General features: G+C 40.3%; 2 pseudogenes across 2 annotated transcripts; one reads left to right on the top strand and one right to left on the bottom strand.

Annotated features, from left to right (window-relative positions):
• Positions 1-12,680: 12,680 nt before the first annotated feature.
• On the bottom strand, positions 12,681-13,963 carry LOC308531425 (large ribosomal subunit protein uL22-like; annotated as a pseudogene). The gene is made up of 3 exons: positions 13,864-13,963; positions 13,125-13,417; positions 12,681-12,904 (listed from the first exon to the last, which is right to left on the bottom strand). The product of its transcript is annotated as a large ribosomal subunit protein uL22-like (transcript).
• LOC308531276 (phosphatidylserine synthase 1-like) lies at positions 13,962-15,426 on the top strand (annotated as a pseudogene). The gene is made up of 2 exons: positions 13,962-14,178; positions 14,239-15,426. The product of its transcript is annotated as a phosphatidylserine synthase 1-like (transcript).
• The last annotated feature ends 879 nt before the right edge of the window (positions 15,427-16,305 follow it).

Consider the following 16,305-nt stretch of genomic DNA (forward strand, 5'->3'; position numbering starts at 1 on the left):
GGGCCAAGGACAGAGTCATGTAGTCTTTAGTGACCATTCTCCAGGTTGACATACATTAATTAGACAAATATTTTTGAGCAATAAATATTTATTGAGCACAACTATGTTTTAGTACTATTCTAGTGATTAGGGTCATAGTGGTAAAAGATAGCAAAGTCTCTGCCCTCATGCAGTAGACATTCAAATGTGCAGGGTTACTGAATTGTATAGCATAGTGATATCATTCACATAAAATTTGTTGGCTCTGAAAGAGGAGACATACATACAGACAGGCAGAGAGACAGAGAGGTAGACATATACATCTCATAGTGCATATAATGCAAAATCAGATAGTGGAAAGGGCTAGAATATATAATATCAGATATTATATGATACTAGAGTCCTGGTGCACGAAATTTGTGAACTCAGGGTGGGTGGGTCCCTCATCCCAGCCTGTACCCTCTGGCAGTCTGGGATACCTCAAAGGATGTCTGACCCGCCTGGTGGCGGTGGCGAGAGGGGCTCCCGCCACCGCTGCTGTGCTTGCCAGCTGTGAGCCCAGCTTCTGGCCGAGTGCACTGACCACCAGGGGGCAGCGTCTTCAGCGTGATCAGGGCCATTTTCCCAGCTGCTGTCCCTGGCCCTGCCACCACCTATCCCCTGTTTCTCGTTTGCCATCGGGCTGTAGGAGCCTGCCAGCCATGGGGAGGGACCAAGGGGTTGGTTGTTCCTGCCTGCTCACCAGTCCTACCCCCTGCCACAACCCACCTCTGGTAACCCGTTTGCCATTGGGTGATCGGAGCCTGCCAGCTGGGGGAAAGGACTGAGAAGTTGGCCGTTCTTGCCTGCCGCCAGCCTCACCCCCCGCTGCGGGTTGCCCTCTGTGTGTGAGGCTACCGGCAGTGTGGGGGCCTTGGCCTGGTGCTGTCCTGCATCTGCCACCCCCCGCCCACCCCCCCTAGTTCCCCATTCCCAATCAGGCAATCTGAGCCTGCTAGCCAGGGGAAGGACCCGAGAGGTTGGCTGGCAGGCCCCTATCGGGTGATCATGGCCTGTGGGCTGGGGACAGCTCCTGCGTTGAGTGTCTGCCCCCTGGTAATCAGTGTGCATCATAGCGACTGGTTGTTCTGCCATTTGGTCGATTTGCATGTTACTCTTTTATTACTTAGGAGGATTGGATAATGACAGGAACTATGTAGAAAATGGTTATGGAAGGAGACTTGACTTGGGGTGGTGAACACACATATAATATATACAGTTGATATATTGTAGAATTGTACACCTGGAACCTATATAGTTTTATTAGCCAATGTCAACCCAATAAATTCAATAAAAAGAAAGAAAAATTATAAAACATACAACAAAGCAGGTATTCAGAGTATGATGGAGGCAAATGCTATCATATATCAGATGGTTAGAGATCTCTCCAAGGAAGTAACAATAAGGAAAGTCCTAATGACTTACACAGATCTGAAGGGGAAAATTATAGTCAGAAGGATATTGATTTACAAATCAAAGTATTTTTGGTATGAATGGTTAGCAAGGCATTTATTCCCTTAAAACACTGTCTTACATCCAGTCCCAAGAATATTAAGTGAGTTTGTAAATATGCTTGCCCTAACTAATATATAATAAACCACAGATGGATCTGAGTTTGTTTGGGAACTTTGGGGAGGTACAGGATTTGTATTCCCTTGTCATAAGAAGGTTTCTCTCTGAGCAAATGTGCAACTTCATGGAGTGTAAAACCAGCTATATTGTCTGAATCAACCCTGGTAACCCATGGGGTGACAGGAGCCTCAGCCATGTTGCCCTCATATCCCTCACTGTGTGCACGGTGTCCTCACTTTCACCAGTTCTTAAACCTATGAAAAAGAGTAATCACACTTCCCAGTGATCACTATTTCATTTAGTAAGGGTGCAGTTTTGAAATCAAGCTTATTGATTTGTAAGTCATGGAATACATTCCCCACACCCATGTTAAAAAATTGGAATACTATTTTTCTAGCATCATTGTCCCAGTATCTCTTCTATTCTCTACGATCCCGTAAAGCAGTGGTTCTCAACCTTCCTAATGCTGCGACCCTTTAATACAGTTCCTCATGTTGTGGTGATCCCCAACCATAAAATTATTTTCATTGCTACTTCATAACTGTAATTTTGCTACTGTTATGAATCGTCATGTAAATATCTGATATGCAGGATGTATTTTCATTGTTACAAATTGAACATAATTAAAGCATAGTGATTAATCACAAAAACAATATGTAATTATATATGTGTTTTCCGATGGTCTTAGGCGACCCCTGTGAAAGGGTCGTTCAACGCCCAAAGGGGTCGCGACCCACAGATTGAGAACCACTGCCGTAAAGGTTACTGACAGTAACTCTTAGATTACATCTGCAAAGTCTCTCCATACTCTGGGATATAATTTGTTTAGGCCTGGAGACTTAAACTCATTTAAAACGGTGAGATGGTCTCCTGCTATCACCTTACTTATCTCACTTCAATTCCTTCTAAACTACATTTATTCAACACTTCTGAGTGTAAAGATCATTCTCCTTGATAAGGAAGATAGAAATACAACAGAAGTTGAGATATGACTTTCTTTTCGTTATTTGTTAACGTTATATCATCTGCTCCAAGAAGTGAGCATGCTTTTTAGGTTCATCTTTTTCACTTTGATTGTAGCAGATAAGGTAGGTGTGTGTGTGTGTGTGTGTGTGAGTTTGTGAATGAAAAGCTTAAGCATATTTCACTACAACACATTGAGGGATTAACTCACCCTCCTATCATGTCCTTTCAGTTCAGTACTCCCAGGCACATTCTTCTTTGTTTTAACAGTTATGAGTGAGGGCCTGCAACCACACAGTCCAAGGGAACATCCTGGCTGTTCCACTTTTTATAGCATTGACACCATGGACAGGTTAGTTAACCTCTCTGAACCTCAATTGCCTCATCTGTAAAATGGAGATAACAATGCTTACTTCCTGGAATTTGAAAGTAAATGATTTAATGTGCATAAAGTTCTTGGAGTAGTGTCTGGCACATGGTAGGTACTTATCACCACCACCATCATTTCTAAATTATTCCTATCATCTTTCAAGTACATTTTAAAAGCCTGACCTCATCAGAGAGCTTCCAGGTCAGCCATAATTTGTCTTGTTTAGGACAGGTTCAATCAAACTGTTTGTATCTTGTATCTCTGTGTATCCTGTCCCAAATAGTGAGAATTGATATAAATAATAATGACATGAGGCTTTTAAAGATCACAAATCATCAAAGAGATTCAATTACATTTAGTGTGCTCATGGCTACAGGAAAGTAAATGGATACATTTTAACAAAGACTCTCATTTGAGTCTGGTTTGAAATGTAAAAAAGGACTTTCTTCTTAATCAGTATACTCCTTTCCAACTCTTCTGGCTTAGTTTTAGTGCTAAAAAAAAACTTGTCTTGGTACCAGATGAGGCCAAACAGATGTCTGACACCTCATGGGAATCCTAAAATATTGTTTCACAATAGTGTGAAAAGGTAAATGCGTAAATATCAGAAGAAACCAGAGCCTATCATATCTTTGGATCATATTAGGGCTGTTGGTGAAACCTTTGATATAATTTGATTGGTGCTATATGGAAGGATTCTCCATTCCCCTCCCTTTATGTTTCCATGATAGATTTTCTTTGGCATACCAATGATCATATTTTTGGCTTTCTCTGATTGAAGAGAGGACAAAATCACTTAACTCGGACCTTTCTTTCATGGAGTTCTTCTTTCTATAGGATACGGACACATTGGAAACTTACAGAAGCGTCTACTCACTGCCTGGGTGGGGAAGGTGCTATAGTAGTGATGCCAGTGATTGGCGGGTAAATCTGCCTAATTGAGAAGCAGTATTAGTAAGTCCATTTGTTCCCAAGGCTTGAGTCAAATTCTCAAATCAGTTTTATCAATAATAATAATATAGCTCATGTTTTGATCTTTATTTTTATGCCTCTTGTGCCTAGTTTCTCATTTGATTCTTAACTTGAGGAGAGAGAGGGATATTATTTATTGATCCTCTCATACTTCAAACGATGCAAATAATAAGAGTGAAGGTAAGTAATACTTTTTGGCTTCTTTCTTTACATATAATCAAGACAGTCTGTAGGCATCCTGTGTAAAAATTACCCTATCAACTTCCTCCTGGGAAAACCTGCCCTTATTTCTACCTTTCATCAGAGTCAAACAAACAAATAAATCTAGAAACCTATGATGAAAAAGGGGCTGTTGCTAGCACCTCAACAGAGGGAAAAGCTAGATTATGTGATTGGAAAATGACTTTCAGGTTAGGGTGGTAGGCTATTATTATTATTATTATTATTATTATTATTATTTAAAGAATAGGAGGTAGAGGAGTATCACTGTCCTGGGAAAAATGAAAAGTTGGAGCAGGATCAAGAGCAGAGGTCATGCAAATACACAGAAACTAAGACTGTAAATTTCTTAAAGTTATTGTCTTGTACAACAATCTGTGCAATGCCTAGATACATTTTTGGTCTCCCCTTAACAAGTGCATACCAAGCTTAATTCTTGCCAAGCTAGAGAGAACTAAAGAGTAGACTGGAGAGTGGAAAGAAAGTAAAAGGTGGCCTGGATGTTCAGGAGATGGGATGTGGATACAAAGAACCAAAGAAGTAGGACCAGATTTAAAAACTGGTTAATGAATATGATTTGAGCAGATTGACCAGAAGAGAAGACCCTGGATGTACTTAGGCAGGACCTACTAGGAGTGGAGGGAAATGAACAGAGGAAAAATTGGTGTTCTGAAGGTGAAGAACCAAGGAGAACGCTGGTGAACCACAAAGTTAATGCCAGAAGAAGCTGAAGATAGTGTTCTTTGGGATTTGGATAGGAGATTGGTTTTCTCTGGGGCCAGATACCAGAGTTGAATCTAAATCCAAAATGAAATATTTATTGGTCAGTTGTTATAGGCCTGCCACTCTACTGGGCACTGGTGAAAGAACAATGAGCCAACATGACCTGACTATTGCTCTTGTGAGGCTTACAATCTAGTGGGAGGTAGGGCCAATTAAAAAGAAAAAGTTGCAAATGCTGCATGGTACAGGGTGTCATGGCAACACAGAGGCTGTACCTGACCTAGTACCTGGGAGATACGTTAAGGAAATTTTTCTGGAGGAAGTTCCATCTAAACCGAGATCTAAAGAACAAGTCAGAATTAGGCAATCAAGGAAGAGCTTTACAGGCAGAGTGAGTAGAACATGGCAAGGTCTGGTGAAGTGTAAGTAACCACTTCGGTGTTAGGCATTCAGAAACCTGCAAGTGAGTCAGTACCATACTCTAGGCACTTTTTATAGGTAGTCACTTTGAGGTTTGAGTCTGCAGAAAAAATGAAAATGGGCCTTGACGAGGTCACTAGGTGGAGAATGTCTTTTGGTGGCTGTTCCTTGGGGTACAAAGGATAGAGCAATAAAAAGTGGCATTGAGGAGGTTTCCAGGCGAGTGGAGTGGATGTTGTGAGATTATCTGGATGCTGAGGCATTGGGCAGTGGGAAAGCATGCTGCTAAGTCCAGAAGAAAAGGATAATACTGCATAGTGAAGTGAACCTTGTAGATGACCAGGGGGGAAAAAGACAATTTAGTTTCATATGTTACATTTTAATAATAGTCATTTGTAACTGCATAATGAAATTTGTGAACAAAAGTTCATTTCCAGAAGAATAATCTCTAACCTGATATGCAATACCTCAGTAGGATTTGGCCAGGTTTTAATTTTAGTTTGAATAAATAATGCAAGATACTAGGCTGGGTGAGATAAAAGAAAATCTCTGTACTTTCATCTCTCCATGATGGAAATAATAACTACTTTATTTCAAAACAAGTTTCCAATTAGTTTCTGTGAAATATTATTATCCCCCTTTCCCAGATACTGTAGCTCATTTTGAAACTTAATTTTGATAATATATAAGCATTTCTGAAACTTACTCTACAGTAATGACAGTTATATTTGGAGGGAGGAACGCTATTAGACTGTAACTATATTATTTGGTACTCTTCTAAGTAATAGTAAAAATAATAAAAGAAAATTAAAATATAATCTCATTTCATGTCTGTTCATGACCAGGCATGGACTTATCTTCACCCTAGAGCAGCAGTTCTCAACCTGTGGGTCGCGACCCTTTTGGGGGTTGAACGACCCTTTCACAGGGGTCTCCTAAGACCATCGGAAAACACATATATAATTACATATTGTTTTTGTGATGAATCACTATGCTTTAATTATGTTCAATTTGTAACCATGAAATTGGGGGTCACCACAACATGAGGAACTGTATTAAAGGGTCGCGGCATTAGGAAGGTTGAGAACCACTGCCCTAGAGTATAGGCCACTTCCTCCAAAAGTTGTTCAATCGACTTTTTTTTTCAAGACTAGTTATGCTTCACTTAGGTTATATATCATCTTGTCCCATTTAAAGAGGTGATATTATTTAAGTAATTAATATACTCATTCAGTAAACACAATTGAGCCCCAACTTTGTTCCAAACCCTGGGCCAGATGCTGGGGCTTGTGTGGTGAATCAGGCAGATGTGATTTTTCCCTTTGAGGCACATACGGATACTTGAGAAATTCTGAGGGCACTTTGTAGGAGAGGTTCTTCCATCCAAGTTCCCTCCTAGAGTCTATAGAAATAAAATAACACATTTTAATTTAAGTCAGGACCTGACCATTACCTGTGAATCATTCTAGATGGATAAACTGAGGCACAGTTATTCAGGCTCAAACCATTATTAATAAAGTAGTGATTTCAGTTGAAAGGTTGGTCCCCCGATGCATCCTTTATTCCCAAGGCCCCACAAGCTCACTTTTCCACAAGTGCAATGCACTGTGCTGTTTTTCTTCCTTCAATGCAGAAAGGCAGACTGGTGATGCTATTTTTCAGATGAAGAAAATAAGGCAGGGGAGTTTACCCAAGGCTCCTCACTTTATGGAGGAGCTAGAGTCACAACTCTTACCCTTTGAGTTTCCAGGCTGTTGCCTAGCTACCAAACCTCCTTGTATCTTCCACTGTACAGCAGCCAAGCAGACACTTAATAATCATAATTGATTTTGCTGGCTAAAAGGAGAGAGCTCAGAGTGGTTCTAGGGAGTTTGTTTCCACATACCAATGACTTTTATTCTTCCTGTGGTCGATAACCTATAGCCATTTTTTTTAGATAGCATCCCTGTCTTGGTCCTCCATGAAGCTTTCTTATCTACATTGATGGTTTCTCTTTTCTCTGTTTCTCAATTATTCTTTCTGGGGAATCTAGTTGCTATTTACAGGTATTGTACATTAAAAAACAACAACAGTGTTTGTCCTGGGTTTCTTAGAGAAGAGTCTCACTAGAGCATTTTTAAGAAATAGAAAGCAATTCAGTGAAAATTAAATAAATTCCACCAGAAAGTAACATTTCTCCTTCTTAACGTAATAGTTCTACCAATTAATTGATTAATGATGTAAAAAAAGTATTTGAACACCTATTACTTCCAGATACTAATGGAAATAAAAAGATAAATTTGTGCCTGGCTGGTGTGGCTCAGCAGTTAAGGGTTGACCCAGGAACCAAGAGGTCACTGGTTTCATTCCTGGTCAGGGCACATGCCTGGATTGTGGGCTTGATACCCAGTAGGGGTGTGCAGGAGGAAGCTGATTGATGATGTTTTTCTCTCATCTGTGTTTCTATCTCTCCATCCCTCTTCCTCTCTCTCTAAAGATCAATGAAAATAAGATAAATTTGTTTATCCTTTCAATTATAATGTATTGAGTTCCTGGCACATTCCAGATACCATACTGATGCTGGGACTCTATAGTTTTCCTCATGTTGCTTATAGTTCAGTGGGAGTTGGACAATCTGAAATGATCACACAAGCAGACAACTTCTGATGAATAAATAGAGGGAACTAGGTAAAGAGGAAGGGAAATAGCATTCTAGGCAGAGGAAACAAGCATATTCAAAGTTCCTGTGGTGGGTGGGAACATTGAGAATCAAAGGGCTGTAAGACCAGTGTGGTTTGAATGAAGTTAGAAGATGAGGGGAAGCTGGAGAGGAACCTGGAAAGAAGAGAAGAGGACCAAGGCCAGACCATGCTCAGTGTCAGATGCCTGTACAGCACCACTCCACAGTCTCAGTTCGATTCCGGCTAAAGTTATGGTGGATAGTGCCATACCAGCTCCCACTGATTCTGGTGCTGGCCTCTTCCAACGTGTGCCTGGGCTTCTCTGGTCCCCAGGCCTGGGGCCCTTGCAGGAGATTACTGGCTGTCCCACATGAGCAACACAGAAGTGCCAGGGAATTACCATCCACAGGACATCTCTCAACCATTGGCAGATGAAAGTCAATGAGTGAATGCTTCTCCCCTTTGTCTCTTGGGGAGAATCTTGAAATGCATTCCCCACAGTCCTTCAGAAGTTCCCCATGGGATTGATCACAATTGCTCACAGTGGTGGGCACCTTGCTCATTCATTTTCTCTTTCCCTATTTCACTCACTTTCCCTAATCCATGAATCCTGCTCTGTGGGTCACTTCCCAAATGAAACTATGTTCAGGCAAGCTTTTGTGTCCTGCAGTTTTGGGGGAAGCCAGGTAGAGGTACCATGTTAAAAAATTTGGAATTCAGTAAAAATTAAATAAAAGCAATGTAAAATGATTGGTTTTAACAGGATAGTGAAATTAGCACTATAGCTCTTTAGGGAGATCATTTTGGCTGCAGTATGGAGAATAGATTAGAGGAAGACAAGGGTAGGTGATGGTAGAGCAGTTAGTGGGCTATAGTAGCCCAGGTAAATATAGTTGGAATAGAGTGGGGACACTAAAGATAGAGAGAAATAGATTGATTTGAGAAATTTTAGAGCCTCTAATTGACAGGAGTTGGTGACAGATTGGCTATGGGAGATGAAGGAAAAGGAGGTATTTGAAATGACTCCTACATATCTGATTTTCTTAGCTGGATGGATGCTGCTGTTGTTCACTCAGTTGGAAGACTCTGGAAGATTAGATGTAGGGGAGGGAGTATCAGATAAAGTGCTTTATGATTCAAGTGGTAGGAAACCCAATATAAATAGGCTTAAGTAAGAGGAGAATTAGTTGACTAATATAAAGGAAGAAAAAAAAAAGAGAAAATAGGAATGACTTATTTAGGAGCCAGTGTGACAAGGATCAGTCTCTTGGCTTTAATTCCCTTGGATATCTTTGGCCACTTAGGGAAGCAAGATGACCACATACTTACACCACCAAGTACAGGAAGAGATCTTTTTTCTCCAAGAGCCTCATATAGGGCATCACTGTGGCTCATTTGCTCTGATTGGATTACATGCCCACTGCCCAGAACTCACCTTTGCCAGGGGTATGGGATATGTGGATTGGGCTTCAGTTAATCACCACCTACCCTTAGAGTTGTGGATGAGGGTGGGGTTGGCCTCATAGAGACCAGACTGGCCAGAGTAAGAGGGGTGAAGGCCTTAAAGGAAAGTAGGATACTGCTGCTGTAAAAAGGGGGAAATGGGTGGTAGAAAGGTCATTACCAGGTAGAAAGTTCCTGAGTTTTGTTTTGAATATATGTTTGAGGTATCTTTATTATATTTAAGAGATGATAGATGCGTGTGCTGGGCTTAATCTCTGGAAGTCATGCAGTTGGGGAGTAATTTGCATAAAGGTAGTCATTGAAAGTGAGGGAATTGATAAAATCAACTAGGAAGAGGAGTATACACTGAGGCAAGCAGAGGACTAGAGATCAAGTATTGAGGGATTCCAACACTGAGTTGGAATTCTTCTCGTTAAAGGAGAATTAACCTGAAAATAGAAGGAGCAGCTAGGGAGGTGGGAAGAAATCCTGGAAAACTCACTTATAAACAATAAAATATGACACATAGTAGCTGCCTCCTTGGAATTCATATTCTAGTAACCAGACTTGAGCCTAAAGTGATGATAATGTAAAGAACTTCAATCCCAGAAACTAGGTACAAACCCCTAGCTACATCCAGGGGAGCACAAAGAAGAGAATGGCTAATTGTTTTTGAGGGAGAAAGGGATCATGTGAGGAGTCTTGATAGATAAATAAGATTTGTCCGGTTGGAAAAGGAAAAAGCTCCAGGTCTAAGTTGAACTTACATGGGAGATTCAGCAAGGATTCAGAACTAAGGGAGGGCAATCTAAACTATGAGACCTTTAGAAAATAGTCAAGAACTGAGTAAGGCATATTGGCTAAGGGGAACATGCTGGGAGTGTTGTATAGAGTTAGACCATATTTGTGGGAGGAAGTTATCTTAGGGTTTAACTGTACCACTCCATCACTTAACTAACCAACATGACTGACCTTTATCCTGGATTAGCTGGTTGCTTGACATATCTGGGTTTTTTTCCTCTCTTTTCCTTGTAGTATTAGAAAGAAAATTCTAAATCTAAAAGATTTTTATAAGGTGGATATTGACTAGTTGCTTTCTGTTACTTCCAAAGTGAGGACAGGAAGAAATATTATTAGGTTTCAACAAAAGCAATTTAAGTTAGACATTAGGAAGTGTTTTCTTATCTGCTACATTTATTTTACTTGTCTGCATTAGTCTTCCAATTTATAGGCTCAGCCAGACAATGATAATAGCAGTCAAAGAAAAGGCTATACAATAAACAAGTGAACCAAAAATTAGAAGTAACTAAAATCTATAAGGTTTTTTGTGGGGAGGGGAGTGTTGAGGAAATTACATCTGGAGCAATCACCAAAACATTTTGTTAATTAACAAAAAATTTGTATCTTAGGGATCACTTTAGACTTTTAGAAAAGTTATAAAACTAGTATAAAATTTCTGTGTATCCTTTACAAAAGTGCCCTAAATGTTAACATTTTAACACATTTGCTTGATCATTTTCTCTCCCTAAATATATTAAGTATACTTATTCTCTCTAATATATAATTACACTCTATGTGTACATATGTATATATATACATATATATATATACCAGACATATACATATATACTCTATATGTGTGTTTATATATTACATATGTAAATATAGTTTTCTTTTTGAACTGTGTGAGTTTAAATGGCAGATAAGATGCCCACTTTCTCCCAAAGACTTCATTGTATAACCTAAAAAATATAGCCATAGTACAGTGATTAAATTCAGAAAATTAAAAATGACACAACACTGTTAACCAATCTAAAAGCCTATTTAAATGTTACAAATTGCCCCATTAAAATTCTTTACAGCAAAGAGAATTTTTTTCTGACCAAAATCTATCCCAAAATCACATGTTGCATTTGGATCTCATATATCATTTGTCTCCTTTAATCTGGAGCAGTAATTCAGCCTGTCTCTGTCTTTCATGATTTCCACATTTTAAAAGACTAAAGGCCAATCATTTTGTAGAATGTCATTCATTTTGGGTTTGTGTAATGCTTCTGTATGATTAAGATTTAGGTTATGCATTTTATGCAGGAATACACAGAAATGGTACTGGATCTTCTGTGCTTCATATCAGGAGGTACATAATTAAGTTAATGGTTGCTAGTCACTTCACTTAAAGTTACTATCATTGTCTTTACATTTAATAAGATTATATGGAGAGATATTTTGAGAAAATATAGATATCTTGTTTCTCATATCTTGTTTGTCATTGCCAGTATGTGGAAAAATTGACATTATACTTTCACTAATTTTAACATTTGTGATTCTTGCTTAAAAGAAATATTTCTGTAGTGGTTGCACTTAGTGATTTTCTAATTATTTAAAATTTAAATTTATGTCTTTAAGACATAAGAATTTTAAAAACACAACCTCAATACCTTTATCTTACCTAAAATCAAATAATAATTACTTAATCCTCCCAATTATCTTACCATTTAAAAAAATGTTTTATTTTGAGATAATTTTAGACTTTCAGAAGAATTTCAAAAGCAATGTAGAGAGTTACGGTACACCAGTGATTTTGTGTTTAATCTATAGATCATACTGACATCTTTAAAAAGTTAAGTATAGTTGGTATACAACATTATATTAGTTTCATGTATACAATATTTCATGTGATTCAACAAGTATGTACCTTAAGACATGATTGCCACACTAAGTCTAATAATCATCTGTCACTGTGCAAAGTTATCACAATTTTATTGACTATATTTCCCTTCATATTTTACCCATCCCCTCACTCCCTCTGGCAACCATCAGTTTGATCTCTGTTTCTATGAGTATGTTTTGTGTGTGTTTTTTAGAACCCACATATAAGGGAAATCATGTAGTACTTGGCATTCTGTGTCTGGTTGACAATAATTCCCAGTTTTCCAATCTATGAATATGATTATTTGGGTCTTCTTTGGTTTCTTTCTTCAGTGTTTTATATTTTTTACACATGTTCTGTTATATATATAATATGAATGACATGTGTGAAACTAAATTTCATTTTGTAATGCTATTATAAATGGTATTTAAAAAAAATCGAATTCTAATTTGTCGTTGCCAGTATGTGGAAAAATTGACTTTATCTTGCAAACTTGCCAAACTTACATGCTAGTTCGAAGAGATATTTTTTTATAGATACTTGGGATTTTCTATATATACAGTCATGTCACCTGTTAATGGAGACTATTTTCTTTCTTATTTTTTAAAACTTTTATTAGCATTTATTTTATGCTGAGTTTACCCCCTGGATCATAAGGTGTTTTTTTTCTTCATTTTGTTTCTGGGATATTTTTCTTCTGTGCAGCCTCCTCTTCTGGTTTAGGAACAATCTGCTTTTTCCCCCGGTAAAGATCATCCCCATGTGGCAGGGAGAGTTCATGTGTTAACCCACCCATGAGCTCTGTAAGTTCTGTGCCGCATTTTGGGAACTTGGTTCACCTGGATGTGCTCAATGACCAGAGAATCTACATCGAAACCAGTGGTTCTCAACCTTCTGGCCCTTTAAATACAGTTCCTCATGTTGTGACCCAGCCATAAAATTATTTTCATTGCTACTTCATAACTGTAATGTTGCTACTGTTATGAATCATAATGTAAATATCTGATATGCAGGATGGTCTTAGGCAACCCTGTGAAAGGGTCGTTCGACCGCCAAAGGGGTCGCGACCCACAGGTTGAGAACCGCTGATCAAAACCCTTAAGTTTAGCATTACTCTGCAATTTTAAGCATGCGCAGCAAAAAATTCAGTACTCTTTTTGGGCTTCTGACTCTGTGTCCAGCCCCACTGTTTAGCCTGTGCACATCTACCAGCTCCACCCTTGTAATGATATAATGGCCCACATTGCTTTGGTAAAGTGACATCCTTCAGATATTTGGTGGATTTTCGAATAGGCATGCCCTTGATGGCCTGGGCAGTTTCATGAGTGTTCTTAAAGTGAACATGAAGATTTGAGCCTCTTGACTTTCATGATTTTGTGGGGTTTTCTGGGTCAAGCAAATAGTGAACTAATTTCAGAGGTCACCTCAGGCTGCTGATGGGAAGAGAGACCATTTTCTTTCTCTCCTATGTGTAAGCCTTTGATTTCCTCTTCTTGTTTTATTGTATTGGCTGAACTGTACCCAGTATGATGCATTCAGTATGATGTTGAATAGGAGTGGTAAGAAAGGATATCCCTAGCTTGATCTTAATGGAAAGCATTGAGCCCTTTACCATTAAGTACAGTTGACCCTGGAACAATACGACTAGACGTTCTGACCTCCCATAGTCAAAAATCCATGTGTAACTTTTGACTCCCCCTAAACTTGATAATGTCCTGCTGTTAACCAAAAGCCTTACTGATAATATAGGTAATTAATTAACACGTATTTTATATCTTGTATGTATTATATACTTATTATAATAAAGTAAGTAGAGAAAATGTTATTAAGAAAATTGTGACTTGCCATCCGGCCTCCCTTGCGCTTCAGCTGGTCACCTCCTGGGTCCCAGCCTTCCAGGACCAGGGCAGCAGCCACAGACGCTACTGCTACCACTGCCACTGCCACCACCATGGTGTCCTGCATGGGGAGCAGGACCCTGAGCAAGGATGATATGAACTACAAGATGCATTTTGGATGATCAATGAGCAGCAAGTGGAGGACATCACCATTGACTTCTTCTACCAGCCGCACACCATCACTCTGCTGAGCTTCACCATCGTCAGCCTCATGTACTTCACCTTCACCAGCTGGGACTATTTTCCATTGGGAGAGAGGATCCTTAAACAGTGACTGGCCTCATAAACATGACCCTACCTATGTATCTCAGTTTCAAGGACTTATGAAAGGGATGACTCTGTCCCAGAAGACAACATCTGGCAGGGTATCCTCTCTGTTATTTTCTTCTTTCTTACCATCAGTGCATTAGCTTTCCCCAACAGTCCCTTTACTAGACCTCATCCAGCCTTATGGAGAATGATTTTTGGACTCAGTGTGCTCTACTTCCTCTTCCTGGTCTTCCTCCTCTTCCTGAAATCCATAATGTACTGGCTACTTCCAAATCTCTGCTATGCCACGAGGGAAGTGTATATCATGGAGTATGCTGTGAACTGCCATGTTATCACCTGGGTGAGAGTCATCAGCCATTTTGATATATTTGCATTTGGACATTTTTGGAGCTGGGCCATGAATGTCTCTGCTGGACCGTAAGCATCACCTGGGAGCTAACCGAGCTTTTCTTCATGCATCTCCTGCCCAATTTCGCTGAATGCTGGTGGAAGCAGGTGGTTCTGGACATCCTGCTGTGCAACAGCGGCAGCATCTGGCTGGGCATGGTCCCCTGCCAGTTCTTAGAGATGAGGACCTACCACTGGACAAGTTTCAAGGACATCCACACCACCACTGGGAAAATCAAAAGAGCCTGCAGTTCACTCCTGCCAGGTGGACCTACGTTCGATGGTTTGACCCCAAGTCTTCATTTAAGAGAGTGGCTAGAATATACCTTTCTATGATCATTCGGCAGCTAACTGAGTTGAACACCTTCTTCTGGAAACATATCTTTGTGTTCCAAGCTGGTCATCCATTCACTTGGTGTAGGATTCTCTTTAGTAGTGGCATCACGGTGCCCACAGTGACACAGTGCTATGCTTACCTCGCCGACACAGTGCAAGCACATGGGGACACAGTGCTGGGTGTTTGAGGTCATTGCTTTCCTGGAAGCTATTGTTTGCATAAAATTTGGACAAGATCTCTTCTCTAAGACACAGGTACTGTATGTTGTGCTTTGGCTTCTTTGTGGGGCTTTCACCACCTTCCTGTGTCTGTACTGTATGGTGTGGTATGCAGAGCACTGAGGTCACTGAGGAAAGACCTACTCCGAGTGTGAAGACGGCACCTACAGCCCAGATATTTCCCAGCCTCATGGGAAAGGGACATAAGGTTCTGAAGACAGGCATCCAGGCAACAATGAAAGCCATTCTTCCAGAAGAAGAAATCATTCCAAGTCAAAAACCACCAACGGAGTTGAAAAGAAATGAAAGACCTGGTTAATCCGAGATGTTCCAGAGAGTGCCTGGAACTGAGAGGGAAATGGAATCATTGCACCTCCCCGTGAGGAGGTCAACACATACAGTGCAGATGGGAAGAGGAGAGGGGACGTTGGGGGAGTGGGGGGGTCATTATTTGAGGGTATAAGTCTTGTTTCCCACAGACACGGCCACATCAGGCAGACACTGCCTGGGGCCCTTTGCCAATGTGAGGGTCTCTTTAAGGTCAGCACTTGGCATACAGTCACCAGTAGCAAGCAGGACATATGTTCAAAGGAAAGGTAGCTATTCTCACAGCTGCCAAGAGCAGCTTGTGCTTGGGAGTCTTGGGAGTCCAGGTGAAACATCGTCACTCAGACAGGGAGTTAACTGTAGAGTTAATGGATTGGCCCCCAGGTTTTTTTTATGAATCTGCTTTTCCATTTGATTTGTTTCTATTCAGGCCACTTGTCTGTATTTTATTTTGTTGTGATTTGTTTTTAGTAGTAAGTCAGGATGCTTAAAGACCTTCAGAAGCCACTGCTGAAGTTGAACTAGGGAGGGCTCCCCTCTCTTCTAGAAAAAGGAAAAGGAGGGCGCTTGTGTTACTTACTGTTCAGCAAACCTCATCCCCCTTTTACGACCTGGAACCACACAGCAGGTGTACTAGGAAGCCAATCTGAGTAAAAGCTGCCTATGCAGGATCCTCGGCTTCAGATCAGAATCGGTTTTGTTCCATTTGGACTCTCACTGCCCACACTTACCCACAGTGCACAGCGGATCTGCTCCAGGGGCCACGCATGCCTTTCCCACAGCCTGGTACCTTTACATTTTGTTCGTTTCCTTCTGTGGCGTGTTGCTGACATCGTCTTTTACTCCCGTGTGAGATGC

This window comes from Myotis nattereri (assembly GCF_964212035.1).
Source record: "Myotis nattereri genome assembly, chromosome: 15".
NCBI classification, from domain to species: Eukaryota; Metazoa; Chordata; class Mammalia; order Chiroptera; family Vespertilionidae; genus Myotis; species Myotis nattereri.